The sequence below is a fragment of the Phyllobates terribilis genome, unplaced genomic scaffold (genome assembly GCF_046119375.1).
Source record: "Phyllobates terribilis strain yellow unplaced genomic scaffold, ASM4611937v1 Scaffold_377__1_contigs__length_1856515, whole genome shotgun sequence".
In the NCBI taxonomy this organism is placed as follows: Eukaryota; Metazoa; Chordata; class Amphibia; order Anura; family Dendrobatidae; genus Phyllobates; species Phyllobates terribilis.
Window position 1 is genome coordinate 407,985 of NW_027363137.1, and position 16,035 is coordinate 424,019.

Here is a 16,035-nt window from a genome sequence, read left to right on the forward strand (position 1 = left end):
GAATTCAATGTTTTTTGTTCATTTTGCTTGTTTGTCGGATTTTGGGATGGACTCTTTGGCTTTGCTTTTCTTCTCCTCATTGGATTTTTCATGTTCAAAGTTGCAGAAGCCAGATTACAAGCTCATTTTGGTTCAACTTCAGCAACTGTGCATTGCATTGCCATGTAATGTGATGCAATGCTATCTTTCTAGCTCTCCCTTTTTACTTCCTTTTGGATAAACAGACATATTAGGCAAGCATTTTGGAGCTTTCACCTAAATAACTACAGGTGGTGAGATAAGCTGCACAATATAATTGACCTTTCAGTATATTGTTGCACACACACCATCTATTTAGCAAATGCCCTTGTTATCAACAGCAGCCTTTTAAACTCACCTGAGCTAACAGGTATGTGCGCTGGTTACTCTGCTGCGCTTAAAATTTCTTTTTTGGTTTGCTACAATGCCTTTTCTGAAACGTTGTCTCCTTCTGCTGGAACACTGACTTCTTTCATTTAATGCCTGCAGACTATAAAAGAGAACCCAACCCAAAAAGTTTGGTTGATTAGTCTGTGGCATTCTGTTAAACTGTTGCTTATGGCGGTCTCTGTGAGCTTCTCAGCGACATTCAGCCAGCCAGGTATCCTGCCTGCAGTAGATGGAATGTGGCAATGGAACGCTGGCTGCGCGTGTCATAATAGGCTCTGAGCCTTTATATACCTGTGCACAGCAGCAGCCACCTTCAGTCTGCTGCTGGACAGCCAGCAGCAGCAGCAGCAGGAGAGGTATGTAATCAGGAGCCCTCCTGCTAAGGGTAGACAGCTGCTCGTTCCACCCCACCCCCCGCCTTAATTGGTTCTCCTCCCTTCCATCGGTGTTGAGGCGGGTGGGAACAGTAGGGGGTGAAGGTGCTGTGTTTAAAGAGGTGGAGTTATGCAGATCTAAAACGCGTGGATTGCAGCAGCAGCAAGCCGAAAAGTGCAGGCATGTAAGGGATCTAGAGGTTGACAACATGTCTTCTTAACGGGAGTCCAGGAGCTCATCTCCACAAATGGACTTTTCAGGATCCTTGGGTGGCTCCGTAGTTTGAAACCAATTCTGGTTATCGCTTCTCGGCCTTTTGGCTAAGATCAAGTGCTTTATTGCAGGAGATTGTGGTTGAAGGGCACTCGGGTACCCCTCTCCTTGGCCTGGCAGGATCGTCCACTTTGGTGGACTTAACCTGCTTGCTGCTATTAGGGAGAGGGCTTAGTCCCAGGGTAACGAGTTGCGATCCCCCAGCTTCCAGGTGTTTTTCGCTGCAAGAACACTGGGAGCGCAGATTGCAAGCGGCTGCAATTTGCAACCTTGTTGCGTTTTTCCATGGAGGTTGACCCTAACCTCGTGCCTCTTTATGCGAGGCTAAAAAACTCTATCCGAGTTCACTTCACGGCGGGTGGCTCGGATATGAGGAAATTAGGGTATGTAGTCCAGGACGTGCTCAGGAACCTACTTGGCGTACAAAGGAATGAAATTCTCTCCATCCAGGATTATCCCAGAAGAGGTGACTATGACATCACATTCACCGGAGAAGGTATTTTTAGAGATGTACTAGAAAAGTTAAAAAAAGTTGAAAATAGTCCTGTTTTGAAAGGGATACAAATTGTTGAGCACGTCCTGGATGAGGTAAGACTGGTTATTGTAAAAATATTTTCGCCCTTTGTTTCTGCTCCAGAAGTAATGTCATTTCTAGCAATTTATTTTAAAAGTGTTAAATGTATTGGGAAGATATTAAACGAATATAACATATGGACATCTAAGTGGAAATTCCTTGTGAAGTGTACAAGAGATCCAAATACACCAGGTGGTATACGGCTCCCCCCTGCCCGTTTCAAAATTGGGCAAACAAATGGGGATTTCTTCTTTTCTGGGATGCCAGTATATTGCAGAAATTGTGGGCGCTATGGTCATTCAAAAGAAAACTGTCATGTATCATGTAGAAATTGTGCTAGTGAAGAACATGAGACAAAAGAATGCCCTAAGGAAAAGAAATGCAGTTTTTGCCAGACTCCAGGTCACTTTTATTTTTCTTGCCCTCACAGATTTCGGGAAGATGAGCAAAAGGGGAAGTCCAAGACGTCCGACCAAGGACCAAAAGATCAGACCACCCCTCAGGAGGAGGAACAACAACCTGGAGCCTCTGGAGACAATAAGGGCGTACCAAATAGTGAAGTGTCTCCAGAGTCTATGACAGGTAAAATACCAAATCCCAAAACCTGGCTGCAGGACCTGCGGGAGTCCAAAAGGAGGGCTGAGAAGGAGCAGAAGGGCACTACTGGTAAGGTCAAAAGGGACCGGCAAAAGGCCGACACAGAAGCCCATGCCCAGTCTGGGTCTCCTAGTGCTGAGGGCGCTGAGTGGATAAAGGTGGGTCCTAAGAAAAAGAAAAAGGGTGGTTCGGAGGAGGCAGCAGGAGGTGAACAGATGGACACTTCTCCAGAAGGGGACGTGGACGCTGGACCCTCAGGGGTTTCGGTCTCCGCTGCTACAGGTGGGGACCGGGATCTTGCTGCCTCTGAAGAGTCAGAGGCTCTGCCTTGTGCGCAACCTCCTCCTATAGGACGACCTTCTACAGGTCAAACAGGGGCGGCGGAACCCCTCGGGGACCCACCTGATGAGGAACTGCATGGCCAGCCAATGGAGACCCAGCGGGTTCTGCCAGCCAGCCCTCCGAGCTATGCCAGTGTAGCGTCGGGTTTATATAAATGTGGTAATCTTTCCTCCTCCACGGAGACTCTCGTGACGATACTATCAGATGAGGAGGGAGGCGCAAGCCCAGTGGTCTGATCAGGTTCATCGGACAGGTAAATCCGTTGCTCTTAGTTACCTAAGTAAAATTTCTACATTTTCTAATGATGGCTGAACTCAAAGGTATTTCCCTCAACGTGAGAGGCATAAAATCTAACACGAGAAGAACTGCTCTTTTTAATTTTTTTACGTGTTTTACTGCATCTGTATTTTTTCTGCAAGAATGTAATATCCCACATGAAATGTCATATCAAAAATATAAAGATGAGTGGAAGTGTGGGCCATCTGTCTGGTCCGGATCGAATGCTGCAGGATCAGCGGGTGTAGCCATACTTTTTAAAGGGAACGTTTTAATTGATTTTATTCAGGAAATTTTACCAGGTCGTATTTTATTAGTGAAAGCTTTTATTGATGGTATTAGATGGCAGTTTTTAAATTTTTATGGATCCCCAGAGAAAAATGAAAGAGCCGAAATGCTTGATCTTTTACCATTATTTATTAATAACTCTGAACCTTTTATCTTAGCAGGGGATTTTAATTGTGTTTTAAAAGGTGAAAACCGGCGCTCCAGCTCTGTAAGCAGGAACTACGATAAAACCTCAGGTATGCTACATGATATAGTCAAAGATGCTAAATTGATAGACATATATAAAGAGTGTCATAGTGACAGCCCAGAGGACGCCGGTTTCACTTGGAGCAATGCTAATTGTAGCTCTAGGATTGATTTTATTTTTGGTTCAGATAAAACAATACCTGCCAAATGTGAAGTTTTAACTAATATATTTTCAGACCATAAACTTTTATCCTTTACCATAAAAGTAAATGACAACAAAAAATGTGGTAAGAAAAGCTGGAAAATGAACGTATCCCTTTTAACCGACCCGCAGATTTTATCAGATTTTATTGAGTTTTATAGGAAATGTAGAAAAGGGAAAAAAACAAATGAGACTATGAGTGTATGGTGGGATAGAATGAAAGTAAAAATAAAAGACTTTTTTATTAAAAAGAGTATATGTAGAGCCAAAGAAAAATATGAAGAATATAGAATTTTAAATACCCGCCTACAAACATTATTTAAGCTCAGAGACAATGGGATAGATGTACAAGTTGATATTTCAAACTTAAAAGAAGAGATTTCAAAATGGCTAGAACAAAAAGGAAAAGAGATAATTTTTCGTTCTAGAGTACAACATATAGAAGAAAATGAAAAGTGTTCCAGATATTTTTTTAGGAAAAATAAAAAAGAAAAAGTGATAATTGACCATATAGATGGTGAGAATAATATAAAAAATATGCTGGGTAAAGTTGAGGGGTTTTTTTCTAATCTTTTTAATGGAAAAAATATAGATAATAAATTAATGGATGATTCGCTGCAAGGACTAACAGCTGTTTTAGATCCCGCATCCCAAGAGTTTTTATCCCAAGTTTTAACGGAACAAGAAGTGTTAAAAACTATTAAAAGTTTTAAAACTGGAAAGGTCCCTGGTCCTGATGGCATCCCAATAGAATTTTATGTATGTTTTTATGATATTTTAAAAGATGATTTGTTTTATTTGTTTACTGAGGTTTTTAATAATAAGGTTTTATTAAATTCCTGGAAGAAAGGTGAAGTCTCCCTCCTATACAAAAAAGGTGATAAATCAAAATTAGAAAACTGGAGACCAATAACACTTTTAAATTGTGACTATAAAATAATGGCTAAAATTTGTGCAAATCGTCTAAAAGAAGTCATCAGCAAAGTTATTCATTCTAATCAAGTGTGTGGGGTTCCGGGGCGCAGTATATGGGACAATCTGAATTTAGTGAAAGACTGTATTGAGGATGTGAAAGACAGAAAGGGGAAAATGGCGATTTTATCTATTGATTTTGAAAAAGCATTTGACCGTGTCTCACACTTTTATCTTTTTAAAGTTTTAGAGAAAATGGGCATACCAGAAGGGTTTTTACTATCGCTTAAAGCATTTTACAAGGATTGTACAAGTAAGATTTTAGTGAATGGTTTTAAGACACAAGAGGTTTTTTTACGGTCAGGGGTGAAACAGGGATGCCCTCTGTCCCCCCTACTGTTTATCTGTGCACTGGAACCAATGTTATGTGCAATACGCCAAAATAAACAGATATGCGGTGTCCCTCTGCCTGGAAGCGGTGGTTTGGAGGCCAAGGTTGTAGGCTACATGGATGACGTGGCGGTCTTGTGTACAGATGCACCATCACTTACGGCCACTCTCCATCAAGTGCAATCCTTTTGTCTAGCTTCTGGTTTTAAAATCAATTTTAATAAGTGTAACATTTTAAGTGTTGGGGGGATGATTTTACGTGATGTACCAATTAATGTCTCCGAATCCATTTCCATTTTAGGTATATCATTCACTGAAAATAATGATGGTTATAATAGTTGGGAAACAGTTACACAGAAAGTAAATACGAAAATATGTATGTGGAACATGAGGAGACTTACAATGGAGGGTAAAGTATTGGTTTTAAAGATGGTGATTTTACCTCTTTTATTGTATCTTAGCATGGTTTTCCCCCCGCCTGTTAATGTTTTAAAAAAGATAACCAAAACCTGTTTTACCTTCTTTTGGAACTCAAAAATGGAAAAGCTGAAAAGAGAAATCGTGATGAAATCAAAAGTAAAAGGTGGTAAAGATTTTCCAGATTTTAATAGGTTTCTTTTAATCCATCTGTTCGTTTACTGTTTTAATGCCCTTTTTAAGAATCACTATTGGTCCTTTTTTATGCGTTTTAATACAGGATTTTTTATGAGAAAGTTTGGATGGTATGAAGTTAATATTTCTGTGCCCCATGCTTTTAATTTGTCGACGCATTATGAGATTTTAAGGAAAATAGTGTCCGATTTTAATTTAGGGACTAAGAAAATAGAGGAATTAAGAAATAGTAAGAAACTAATTAAAGAAATACGAAAAAGTGAGGAAATATGTAATGTTGACAGATATGATGATGACAAATCTATGTCTATCTGGAAAATGATTAACGTTTTTTATCTTTTTAATGAACAGAGAGATCTGGCTTGGAGTTGCATGCACCGCTGTCTTCCTTGCCGGGCATTCCAATACAGAAGAGGATTTGTGAGGTCTGCCATCTGCCCAAGAGCCGGATGCCAAGAAGAGGAAACGGTGGAACATCTATTATGGACATGTAATTTTGCAAAGGATTTCTGGAGAAGACTGCTCCCCCTACTGGAAAGGGTGGCAGACCTCAAGGACTTTACATATAAAACTGTGCTATACGGACTTATGGAATGCCCCACAATGGACCAGTACACAATGGCTTGGAAGACAGTGAACTGCGCCAAGTCATCTCTCTGGAAAGCGCGCAACATTGCTATTTTTAAACAAGATGTTTTATCAGTGAATGATGTTTTAAGTTTATGTTTATGTGAAATGTATACTTATTATTTAATTGACAAAAAGAAGAATGTACATATTTCCAAAAAATGGCTTGTTGACCAATGGAACCTAATTATTTAAAATCTTTGTATTTTTTTGTTTTGTAAATTTCATTTGTCTTTTAACGTTTGGTATTTTTTTAATTATGCTTGTAATTTGTTAAAGTTTTAATAAACGGTTTTATCCCTCTGCAGGGGATAGCCAAATTAAAAAAAAAAAATCTGTTCTTATCAGTTTAATATCTGATACGTCCCCTATCTGGGGACCATATATTAAATGGATTTTTAGAACAGGGAGATGGAAAAAGAGCTTGCTCTGTCCACTCCACGCATTGACCTGGTATTGCAGTATCTCCAGGACCGGTGCACCCCTTCTTTAATGCAGTTTCTAAAATCAGAAAGAATTGAATTCAATGTTTTTTGTTCATTTTGCTTGTTTGTCGGATTTTGGGATGGACTCTTTGGCTTTGCTTTTCTTCTCCTCATTGGATTTTTCATGTTCAAAGTTGCAGAAGCCAGATTACAAGCTCATTTTGGTTCAACTTCAGCAACTGTGCATTGCATTGCCATGTAATGTGATGCAATGCTATCTTTCTAGCTCTCCCTTTTTACTTCCTTTTGGATAAACAGACATATTAGGCAAGCATTTTGGAGCTTTCACCTAAATAACTACAGGTGGTGAGATAAGCTGCACAATATAATTGACCTTTCAGTATATTGTTGCACACACACCATCTATTTAGCAAATGCCCTTGTTATCAACAGCAGCCTTTTAAACTCACCTGAGCTAACAGGTATGTGCGCTGGTTACTCTGCTGCGCTTAAAATTTCTTTTTTGGTTTGCTACAATGCCTTTTCTGAAACGTTGTCTCCTTCTGCTGGAACACTGACTTCTTTCATTTAATGCCTGCAGACTATAAAAGAGAACCCAACCCAAAAAGTTTGGTTGATTAGTCTGTGGCATTCTGTTAAACTGTTGCTTATGGCGGTCTCTGTGAGCTTCTCAGCGACATTCAGCCAGCCAGGTATCCTGCCTGCAGTAGATGGAATGTGGCAATGGAACGCTGGCTGCGCGTGTCATAATAGGCTCTGAGCCTTTATATACCTGTGCACAGCAGCAGCCACCTTCAGTCTGCTGCTGGACAGCCAGCAGCAGCAGCAGCAGGAGAGGTATGTAATCAGGAGCCCTCCTGCTAAGGGTAGACAGCTGCTCGTTCCACCCCACCCCCCGCCTTAATTGGTTCTCCTCCCTTCCAACGGTGTTGAGGCGGGTGGGAACAGCAGGGGGTGAAGGTGCTGTGTTTAAAGAGGTGGAGTTATGCAGATCTAAAACGCGTGGATTGCAGCAGCAGCAAGCCGAAAAGTGCAGGCATGTAAGGGATCTAGAGGTTGACAACATGTCTTCTTAACGGGAGTCCAGGAGCTCATCTCCACAAATGGACTTTTCAGGATCCTTGGGTGGCTCCGTAGTTTGAAACCAATTCTGGTTATCGCTTCTCGGCCTTTTGGCTAAGATCAAGTGTAGTATCTGTTCTTATCAGTTTAATATCTGATACGTCCCCTATCTGGGGACCATATATTAAATGGATTTTTAGAACAGGGAGATGGAAAAAGAGCTTGCTCTGTCCACTCCACGCATTGACCTGGTATTGCAGTATCTCCAGGACCGGTGCACCCCTTCTTTAATGCAGTTTCTAAAATCAGAAAGAATTGAATTCAATGTTTTTTGTTCATTTTGCTTGTTTGTCGGATTTTGGGATGGACTCTTTGGCTTTGCTTTTCTTCTCCTCATTGGATTTTTCATGTTCAAAGTTGCAGAAGCCAGATTACAAGCTCATTTTGGTTCAACTTCAGCAACTGTGCATTGCATTGCCATGTAATGTGATGCAATGCTATCTTTCTAGCTCTCCCTTTTTACTTCCTTTTGGATAAACAGACATATTAGGCAAGCATTTTGGAGCTTTCACCTAAATAACTACAGGTGGTGAGATAAGCTGCACAATATAATTGACCTTTCAGTATATTGTTGCACACACACCATCTATTTAGCAAATGCCCTTGTTATCAACAGCAGCCTTTTAAACTCACCTGAGCTAACAGGTATGTGCGCTGGTTACTCTGCTGCGCTTAAAATTTCTTTTTTGGTTTGCTACAATGCCTTTTCTGAAATGTTGTCTCCTTCTGCTGGAACACTGACTTCTTTCATTTAATGCCTGCAGACTATAAAAGAGAACCCAACCCAAAAAGTTTGGTTGATTAGTCTGTGGCATTCTGTTAAACTGTTGCTTATGGCGGTCTCTGTGAGCTTCTCAGCGACATTCAGCCAGCCAGGTATCCTGCCTGCAGTAGATGGAATGTGGCAATGGAACGCTGGCTGCGCGTGTCATAATAGGCTCTGAGCCTTTATTTACCTGTGCACAGCAGCAGCCACCTTCAGTCTGCTGCTGGACAGCCAGCAGCAGCAGCAGCAGGAGCGGTATGTAATCAGGAGCCCTCCTGCTAAGGGTAGACAGCTGCTCGTTCCACCCCACCCCCCGCCTTAATTGGTTCTCCTCCCTTCCAACGGTGTTGAGGCGGGTGGGAACAGCAGGGGGTGAAGGTGCTGTGTTTAAAGAGGTGGAGTTATGCAGATCTAAAACGCGTGGATTGCAGCAGCAGCAAGCCGAAAAGTGCAGGCATGTAAGGGATCTAGAGGTTGACAACATGTCTTCTTAACGGGAGTCCAGGAGCTCATCTCCACAAATGGACTTTTCAGGATCCTTGGGTGGCTCCGTAGTTTGAAACCAATTCTGGTTATCGCTTCTCGGCCTTTTGGCTAAGATCAGGTGCAGTGATCTACCAGTTGCTGCCTTGGCCTTGGCTAGGAGGTGCCCAGGGTACCCGGCTCCTTGGCCTGGGGGGATCGCTTTGTCTAACGGCAGGGCTTCACCCTCCTGCTGCTATTGGGGAGTCGGATTAGTCCCTGGGCAACGAGAGGCGATCATCGTGTCACCACACATAGCTGTGGGGGGCAGTTCTTTTGGAGGAAGAAGATGGAGTTGACGAGGAAGAGGAACTGTTTACGGTTCTATGTGAAGACGGAGTTAGAGGATTTTTCGTTGGAGGAGAATCAGATCTTGGATATTCTGTTCAAGTATGGGACGATCATTGAAGAGGACATTTTTTGTATGCAAGAAATCAAGTTTAAAAAGGTATTTGACGTAACACTGAAGTCTGAAGAAAAGTGTATTTGTCTTCTCAAGAATTGGGAAGGAAACGAAATTGGAGTTAATGCTCTTTTTGCTGGAAGGCCGAAAAAGGTGGTTATCTGTATGGATGACCCCTTTGTAGAGATGGAGGAAGTGATGGAGTTTTTGAAGCCATGGAGTATTTTGGTAAAATTCCAGAAGGACTACTTAAATAAAGTGGGAGTCTGGAATGGGAAGAGAAGTTTCCTAGTTTGGGAAAATGGACAAAATGAACTAAGTTTAGGAAGGATTGTTATAAATGGTAAATGTGGATTCAGTTATGTGGAAAATGGTAAAAGAAGAATTGATAATGGGAAACCTGGATTTTGTTATGAGGAAGGAGGGAAAAAAGAGGAGAAAGGGAAAAAGATATTTGAAGAATCGTTTGAAGATTGTAAAGAGAAAGAAGACAAAGATATACAAGTAGTTGAAAATAAGAAGGAGTTTGTGGGAGAGAAGCAGGAGTTCTCAGGAGTTGGGGACTCTATGTTTTGCAGACTGGAGAGAGTACCTAGAAGTAAAGACGTTAAGGAAAAAAGGAAGGTGGATGATAAGGGAAAAGAGAAAGTAATGCAGGATTGTGTTGATACCAGTGCTGAAGCTGAAGAAGATGAAAAGATTTTGCTGCAAGGTTTTGACTGGAAATTGTTGGACATGTCATGGAGGAAGAAGAAACGTGGAAGAAGAAAAATGTTGAGTTGATGTTTTTGTTGGAAGTTTTTTGTTGTTGATGTAAGGATATGTTATGTTATGTTTTATTTATTAATTATCATTAAATTTTCTTAAAAAAAACAAAAAGTTGAATTCGGATGATGAAGGCGTAGGCGACATTTTTTTGGTTATCCATGCAAATGGAATTTAATTTATGTCGCGTCTTCTGACGCATTCAATTAAAAAATCTGTTCTTATCAGTTTAATATCTGATACGTCCCCTATCTGGGGACCATATATTAAATGGATTTTTAGAACAGGGAGATGGAAAAAGAGCTTGCTCTGTCCACTCCACGCATTGACCTGGTATTGCAGTATCTCCAGGACCGGTGCACCCCTTCTTTAATGCAGTTTCTAAAATCAGAAAGAATTGAATTCAATGTTTTTTGTTCATTTTGCTTGTTTGTCGGATTTTGGGATGGACTCTTTGGCTTTGCTTTTCTTCTCCTCATTGGATTTTTCATGTTCAAAGTTGCAGAAGCCAGATTACAAGCTCATTTTGGTTCAACTTCAGCAACTGTGCATTGCATTGCCATGTAATGTGATGCAATGCTATCTTTCTAGCTCTCCCTTTTTACTTCCTTTTGGATAAACAGACATATTAGGCAAGCATTTTGGAGCTTTCACCTAAATAACTACAGGTGGTGAGATAAGCTGCACAATATAATTGACCTTTCAGTATATTGTTGCACACACACCATCTATTTAGCAAATGCCCTTGTTATCAACAGCAGCCTTTTAAACTCACCTGAGCTAACAGGTATGTGCGCTGGTTACTCTGCTGCGCTTAAAATTTCTTTTTTGGTTTGCTACAATGCCTTTTCTGAAATGTTGTCTCCTTCTGCTGGAACACTGACTTCTTTCATTTAATGCCTGCAGACTATAAAAGAGAACCCAACCCAAAAAGTTTGGTTGATTAGTCTGTGGCATTCTGTTAAACTGTTGCTTATGGCGGTCTCTGTGAGCTTCTCAGCGACATTCAGCCAGCCAGGTATCCTGCCTGCAGTAGATGGAATGTGGCAATGGAACGCTGGCTGCGCGTGTCATAATAGGCTCTGAGCCTTTATTTACCTGTGCACAGCAGCAGCCACCTTCAGTCTGCTGCTGGACAGCCAGCAGCAGCAGCAGCAGGAGAGGTATGTAATCAGGAGCCCTCCTGCTAAGGGTAGACAGCTGCTCGTTCCACCCCACCCCCCGCCTTAATTGGTTCTCCTCCCTTCCAACGGTGTTGAGGCGGGTGGGAACAGCAGGGGGTGAAGGTGCTGTGTTTAAAGAGGTGGAGTTATGCAGATCTAAAACGCGTGGATTGCAGCAGCAGCAAGCCGAAAAGTGCAGGCATGTAAGGGATCTAGAGGTTGACAACATGTCTTCTTAACGGGAGTCCAGGAGCTCATCTCCACAAATGGACTTTTCAGGATCCTTGGGTGGCTCCGTAGTTTGAAACCAATTCTGGTTATCGCTTCTCGGCCTTTTGGCTAAGATCAAGTGTAGTATCTGTTCTTATCAGTTTAATATCTGATACGTCCCCTATCTGGGGACCATATATTAAATGGATTTTTAGAACAGGGAGATGGAAAAAGAGCTTGCTCTGTCCACTCCACGCATTGACCTGGTATTGCAGTATCTCCAGGACCGGTGCACCCCTTCTTTAATGCAGTTTCTAAAATCAGAAAGAATTGAATTCAATGTTTTTTGTTCATTTTGCTTGTTTGTCGGATTTTGGGATGGACTCTTTGGCTTTGCTTTTCTTCTCCTCATTGGATTTTTCATGTTCAAAGTTGCAGAAGCCAGATTACAAGCTCATTTTGGTTCAACTTCAGCAACTGTGCATTGCATTGCCATGTAATGTGATGCAATGCTATCTTTCTAGCTCTCCCTTTTTACTTCCTTTTGGATAAACAGACATATTAGGCAAGCATTTTGGAGCTTTCACCTAAATAACTACAGGTGGTGAGATAAGCTGCACAATATAATTGACCTTTCAGTATATTGTTGCACACACACCATCTATTTAGCAAATGCCCTTGTTATCAACAGCAGCCTTTTAAACTCACCTGAGCTAACAGGTATGTGCGCTGGTTACTCTGCTGCGCTTAAAATTTCTTTTTTGGTTTGCTACAATGCCTTTTCTGAAACGTTGTCTCCTTCTGCTGGAACACTGACTTCTTTCATTTAATGCCTGCAGACTATAAAAGAGAACCCAACCCAAAAAGTTTGGTTGATTAGTCTGTGGCATTCTGTTAAACTGTTGCTTATGGCGGTCTCTGTGAGCTTCTCAGCGACATTCAGCCAGCCAGGTATCCTGCCTGCAGTAGATGGAATGTGGCAATGGAACGCTGGCTGCGCGTGTCATAATAGGCTCTGAGCCTTTATATACCTGTGCACAGCAGCAGCCACCTTCAGTCTGCTGCTGGACAGCCAGCAGCAGCAGCAGCAGGAGAGGTATGTAATCAGGAGCCCTCCTGCTAAGGGTAGACAGCTGCTCGTTCCACCCCACCCCCCGCCTTAATTGGTTCTCCTCCCTTCCAACGGTGTTGAGGCGGGTGGGAACAGCAGGGGGTGAAGGTGCTGTGTTTAAAGAGGTGGAGTTATGCAGATCTAAAACGCGTGGATTGCAGCAGCAGCAAGCCGAAAAGTGCAGGCATGTAAGGGATCTAGAGGTTGACAACATGTCTTCTTAACGGGAGTCCAGGAGCTCATCTCCACAAATGGACTTTTCAGGATCCTTGGGTGGCTCCGTAGTTTGAAACCAATTCTGGTTATCGCTTCTCGGCCTTTTGGCTAAGATCAAGTGTAGTATCTGTTCTTATCAGTTTAATATCTGATACGTCCCCTATCTGGGGACCATATATTAAATGGATTTTTAGAACAGGGAGATGGAAAAAGAGCTTGCTCTGTCCACTCCACGCATTGACCTGGTATTGCAGTATCTCCAGGACCGGTGCACCCCTTCTTTAATGCAGTTTCTAAAATCAGAAAGAATTGAATTCAATGTTTTTTGTTCATTTTGCTTGTTTGTCGGATTTTGGGATGGACTCTTTGGCTTTGCTTTTCTTCTCCTCATTGGATTTTTCATGTTCAAAGTTGCAGAAGCCAGATTACAAGCTCATTTTGGTTCAACTTCAGCAACTGTGCATTGCATTGCCATGTAATGTGATGCAATGCTATCTTTCTAGCTCTCCCTTTTTACTTCCTTTTGGATAAACAGACATATTAGGCAAGCATTTTGGAGCTTTCACCTAAATAACTACAGGTGGTGAGATAAGCTGCACAATATAATTGACCTTTCAGTATATTGTTGCACACACACCATCTATTTAGCAAATGCCCTTGTTATCAACAGCAGCCTTTTAAACTCACCTGAGCTAACAGGTATGTGCGCTGGTTACTCTGCTGCGCTTAAAATTTCTTTTTTGGTTTGCTACAACGCCTTTTCTGAAACGTTGTCTCCTTCTGCTGGAACACTGACTTCTTTCATTTAATGCCTGCAGACTATAAAAGAGAACCCAACCCAAAAAGTTTGGTTGATTAGTCTGTGGCATTCTGTTAAACTGTTGCTTATGGCGGTCTCTGTGAGCTTCTCAGCGACATTCAGCCAGCCAGGTATCCTGCCTGCAGTAGATGGAATGTGGCAATGGAACGCTGGCTGCGCGTGTCATAATAGGCTCTGAGCCTTTATATACCTGTGCACAGCAGCAGCCACCTTCAGTCTGCTGATGGACAGCCAGCAGCAGCAGCAGCAGGAGAGGTATGTAATCAGGAGCCCTCCTGCTAAGGGTAGACAGCTGCTCGTTCCACCCCACCCCCCGCCTTAATTGGTTCTCCTCCCTTCCAACGGTGTTGAGGCGGGTGGGAACAGCAGGGGGTGAAGGTGCTGTGTTTAAAGAGGTGGAGTTATGCAGATCTAAAACGCGTGGATTGCAGCAGCAACAAGCCGAAAAGTGCAGGCATGTAAGGGATCTAGAGGTTGACAACATGTCTTCTTAACGGGAGTCCAGGAGCTCATCTCTACAAATGGACTTTTCAGGATCCTTGGGTGGCTCCGTAGTTTGAAACCAATTCTGGTTATCGCTTCTCGGCCTTTTGGCTAAGATCAAGTGTAGTATCTGTTCTTATCAGTTTAATATCTGATACGTCCCCTATCTGGGGACCATATATTAAATGGATTTTTAGAACAGGGAGATGGAAAAAGAGCTTGCTCTGTCCACTCCACGCATTGACCTGGTATTGCAGTATCTCCAGGACCGGTGCACCCCTTCTTTAATGCAGTTTCTAAAATCAGAAAGAATTGAATTCAATGTTTTTTGTTCATTTTGCTTGTTTGTCGGATTTTGGGATGGACTCTTTGGCTTTGCTTTTCTTCTCCTCATTGGATTTTTCATGTTCAAAGTTGCAGAAGCCAGATTACAAGCTCATTTTGGTTCAACTTCAGCAACTGTGCATTGCATTGCCATGTAATGTGATGCAATGCTATCTTTCTAGCTCTCCCTTTTTACTTCCTTTTGGATAACCAGACATATTAGGCAAGCATTTTGGAGCTTTCACCTAAATAACTACAGGTGGTGAGATAAGCTGCACAATATAATTGACCTTTCAGTATATTGTTGCACACACACCATCTATTTAGCAAATGCCCTTGTTATCAACAGCAGCCTTTTAAACTCACCTGAGCTAACAGGTATGTGCGCTGGTTACTCTGCTGCGCTTAAAATTTCTTTTTTGGTTTGCTACAATGCCTTTTCTGAAACGTTGTCTCCTTCTGCTGGAACACTGACTTCTTTCATTTAATGCCTGCAGACTATAAAAGAGAACCCAACCCAAAAAGTTTGGTTGATTAGTCTGTGGCATTCTGTTAAACTGTTGCTTATGGCGGTCTCTGTGAGCTTCTCAGCGACATTCAGCCAGCCAGGTATCCTGCCTGCAGTAGATGGAATGTGGCAATGGAACGCTGGCTGCGCGTGTCATAATAGGCTCTGAGCCTTTATATACCTGTGCACAGCAGCAGCCACCTTCAGTCTGCTGCTGGACAGCCAGCAGCAGCAGCAGCAGGAGAGGTATGTAATCAGGAGCCCTCCTGCTAAGGGTAGACAGCTGCTCGTTCCACCCCACCCCCCCGCCTTAATTGGTTCTCCTCCCTTCCAACGGTGTTGAGGCGGGTGGGAACAGCAGGGGGTGAAGGTGCTGTGTTTAAAGAGGTGGAGTTATGCAGATCTAAAACGCGTGGATTGCAGCAGCAGCAAGCCGAAAAGTGCAGGCATGTAAGGGATCTAGAGGTTGACAACATGTCTTCTTAACGGGAGTCCAGGAGCTCATCTCCACAAATGGACTTTTCAGGATCCTTGGGTGGCTCCGTAGTTTGAAACCAATTCTGGTTATCGCTTCTCGGCCTTTTGGCTAAGATCAAGTGTAGTATCTGTTCTTATCAGTTTAATATCTGATACGTCCCCTATCTGGGGACCATATATTAAATGGATTTTTAGAACAGGGAGATGGAAAAAGAGCTTGCTCTGTCCACTCCACGCATTGACCTGGTATTGCAGTATCTCCAGGACCGGTGCACCCCTTCTTTAATGCAGTTTCTAAAATCAGAAAGAATTGAATTCAATGTTTTTTGTTCATTTTGCTTGTTTGTCGGATTTTGGGATGGACTCTTTGGCTTTGCTTTTCTTCTCCTCATTGGATTTTTCATGTTCAAAGTTGCAGAAGCCAGATTACAAGCTCATTTTGGTTCAACTTCAGCAACTGTGCATTGCATTGCCATGTAATGTGATGCAATGCTATCTTTCTAGCTCTCCCTTTTTACTTCCTTTTGGATAAACAGACATATTAGGCAAGCATTTTGGAGCTTTCACCTAAATAACTACAGGTGGTGAGATAAGCTGCACAATATAATTGACCTTTCAGTATATTGTTGCACACACA

General features: G+C 42.3%; 7 non-coding genes across 7 annotated transcripts; all 7 read left to right on the forward strand.

Annotated features, from left to right (window-relative positions):
• The first annotated feature begins 6,358 nt into the window (after positions 1 to 6,358).
• LOC141223762 (U2 spliceosomal RNA) lies at positions 6,359 to 6,549 on the forward strand. The gene has a single exon (XR_012291318.1). It is a non-coding gene; the product is annotated as a U2 spliceosomal RNA (small nuclear RNA).
• A 1,115-nt stretch (positions 6,550 to 7,664) lies between these two features.
• Positions 7,665 to 7,855, forward strand: LOC141223577 (U2 spliceosomal RNA). Its single transcript, XR_012291145.1, has one exon. It is a non-coding gene; the product is annotated as a U2 spliceosomal RNA (small nuclear RNA).
• A 2,412-nt stretch (positions 7,856 to 10,267) lies between these two features.
• LOC141223737 (U2 spliceosomal RNA) lies at positions 10,268 to 10,453 on the forward strand. The gene has a single exon (XR_012291297.1). It is a non-coding gene; the product is annotated as a U2 spliceosomal RNA (small nuclear RNA).
• Positions 10,454 to 11,568: 1,115 nt separating this feature from the next.
• On the forward strand, positions 11,569 to 11,759 carry LOC141223578 (U2 spliceosomal RNA). Its single transcript, XR_012291146.1, has one exon. It is a non-coding gene; the product is annotated as a U2 spliceosomal RNA (small nuclear RNA).
• Positions 11,760 to 12,874: 1,115 nt separating this feature from the next.
• Positions 12,875 to 13,065, forward strand: LOC141223579 (U2 spliceosomal RNA). Its single transcript, XR_012291147.1, has one exon. It is a non-coding gene; the product is annotated as a U2 spliceosomal RNA (small nuclear RNA).
• Positions 13,066 to 14,180: 1,115 nt separating this feature from the next.
• On the forward strand, positions 14,181 to 14,371 carry LOC141223580 (U2 spliceosomal RNA). The gene has a single exon (XR_012291148.1). It is a non-coding gene; the product is annotated as a U2 spliceosomal RNA (small nuclear RNA).
• A 1,116-nt stretch (positions 14,372 to 15,487) lies between these two features.
• Positions 15,488 to 15,678, forward strand: LOC141223581 (U2 spliceosomal RNA). Its single transcript, XR_012291149.1, has one exon. It is a non-coding gene; the product is annotated as a U2 spliceosomal RNA (small nuclear RNA).
• The last annotated feature ends 357 nt before the right edge of the window (positions 15,679 to 16,035 follow it).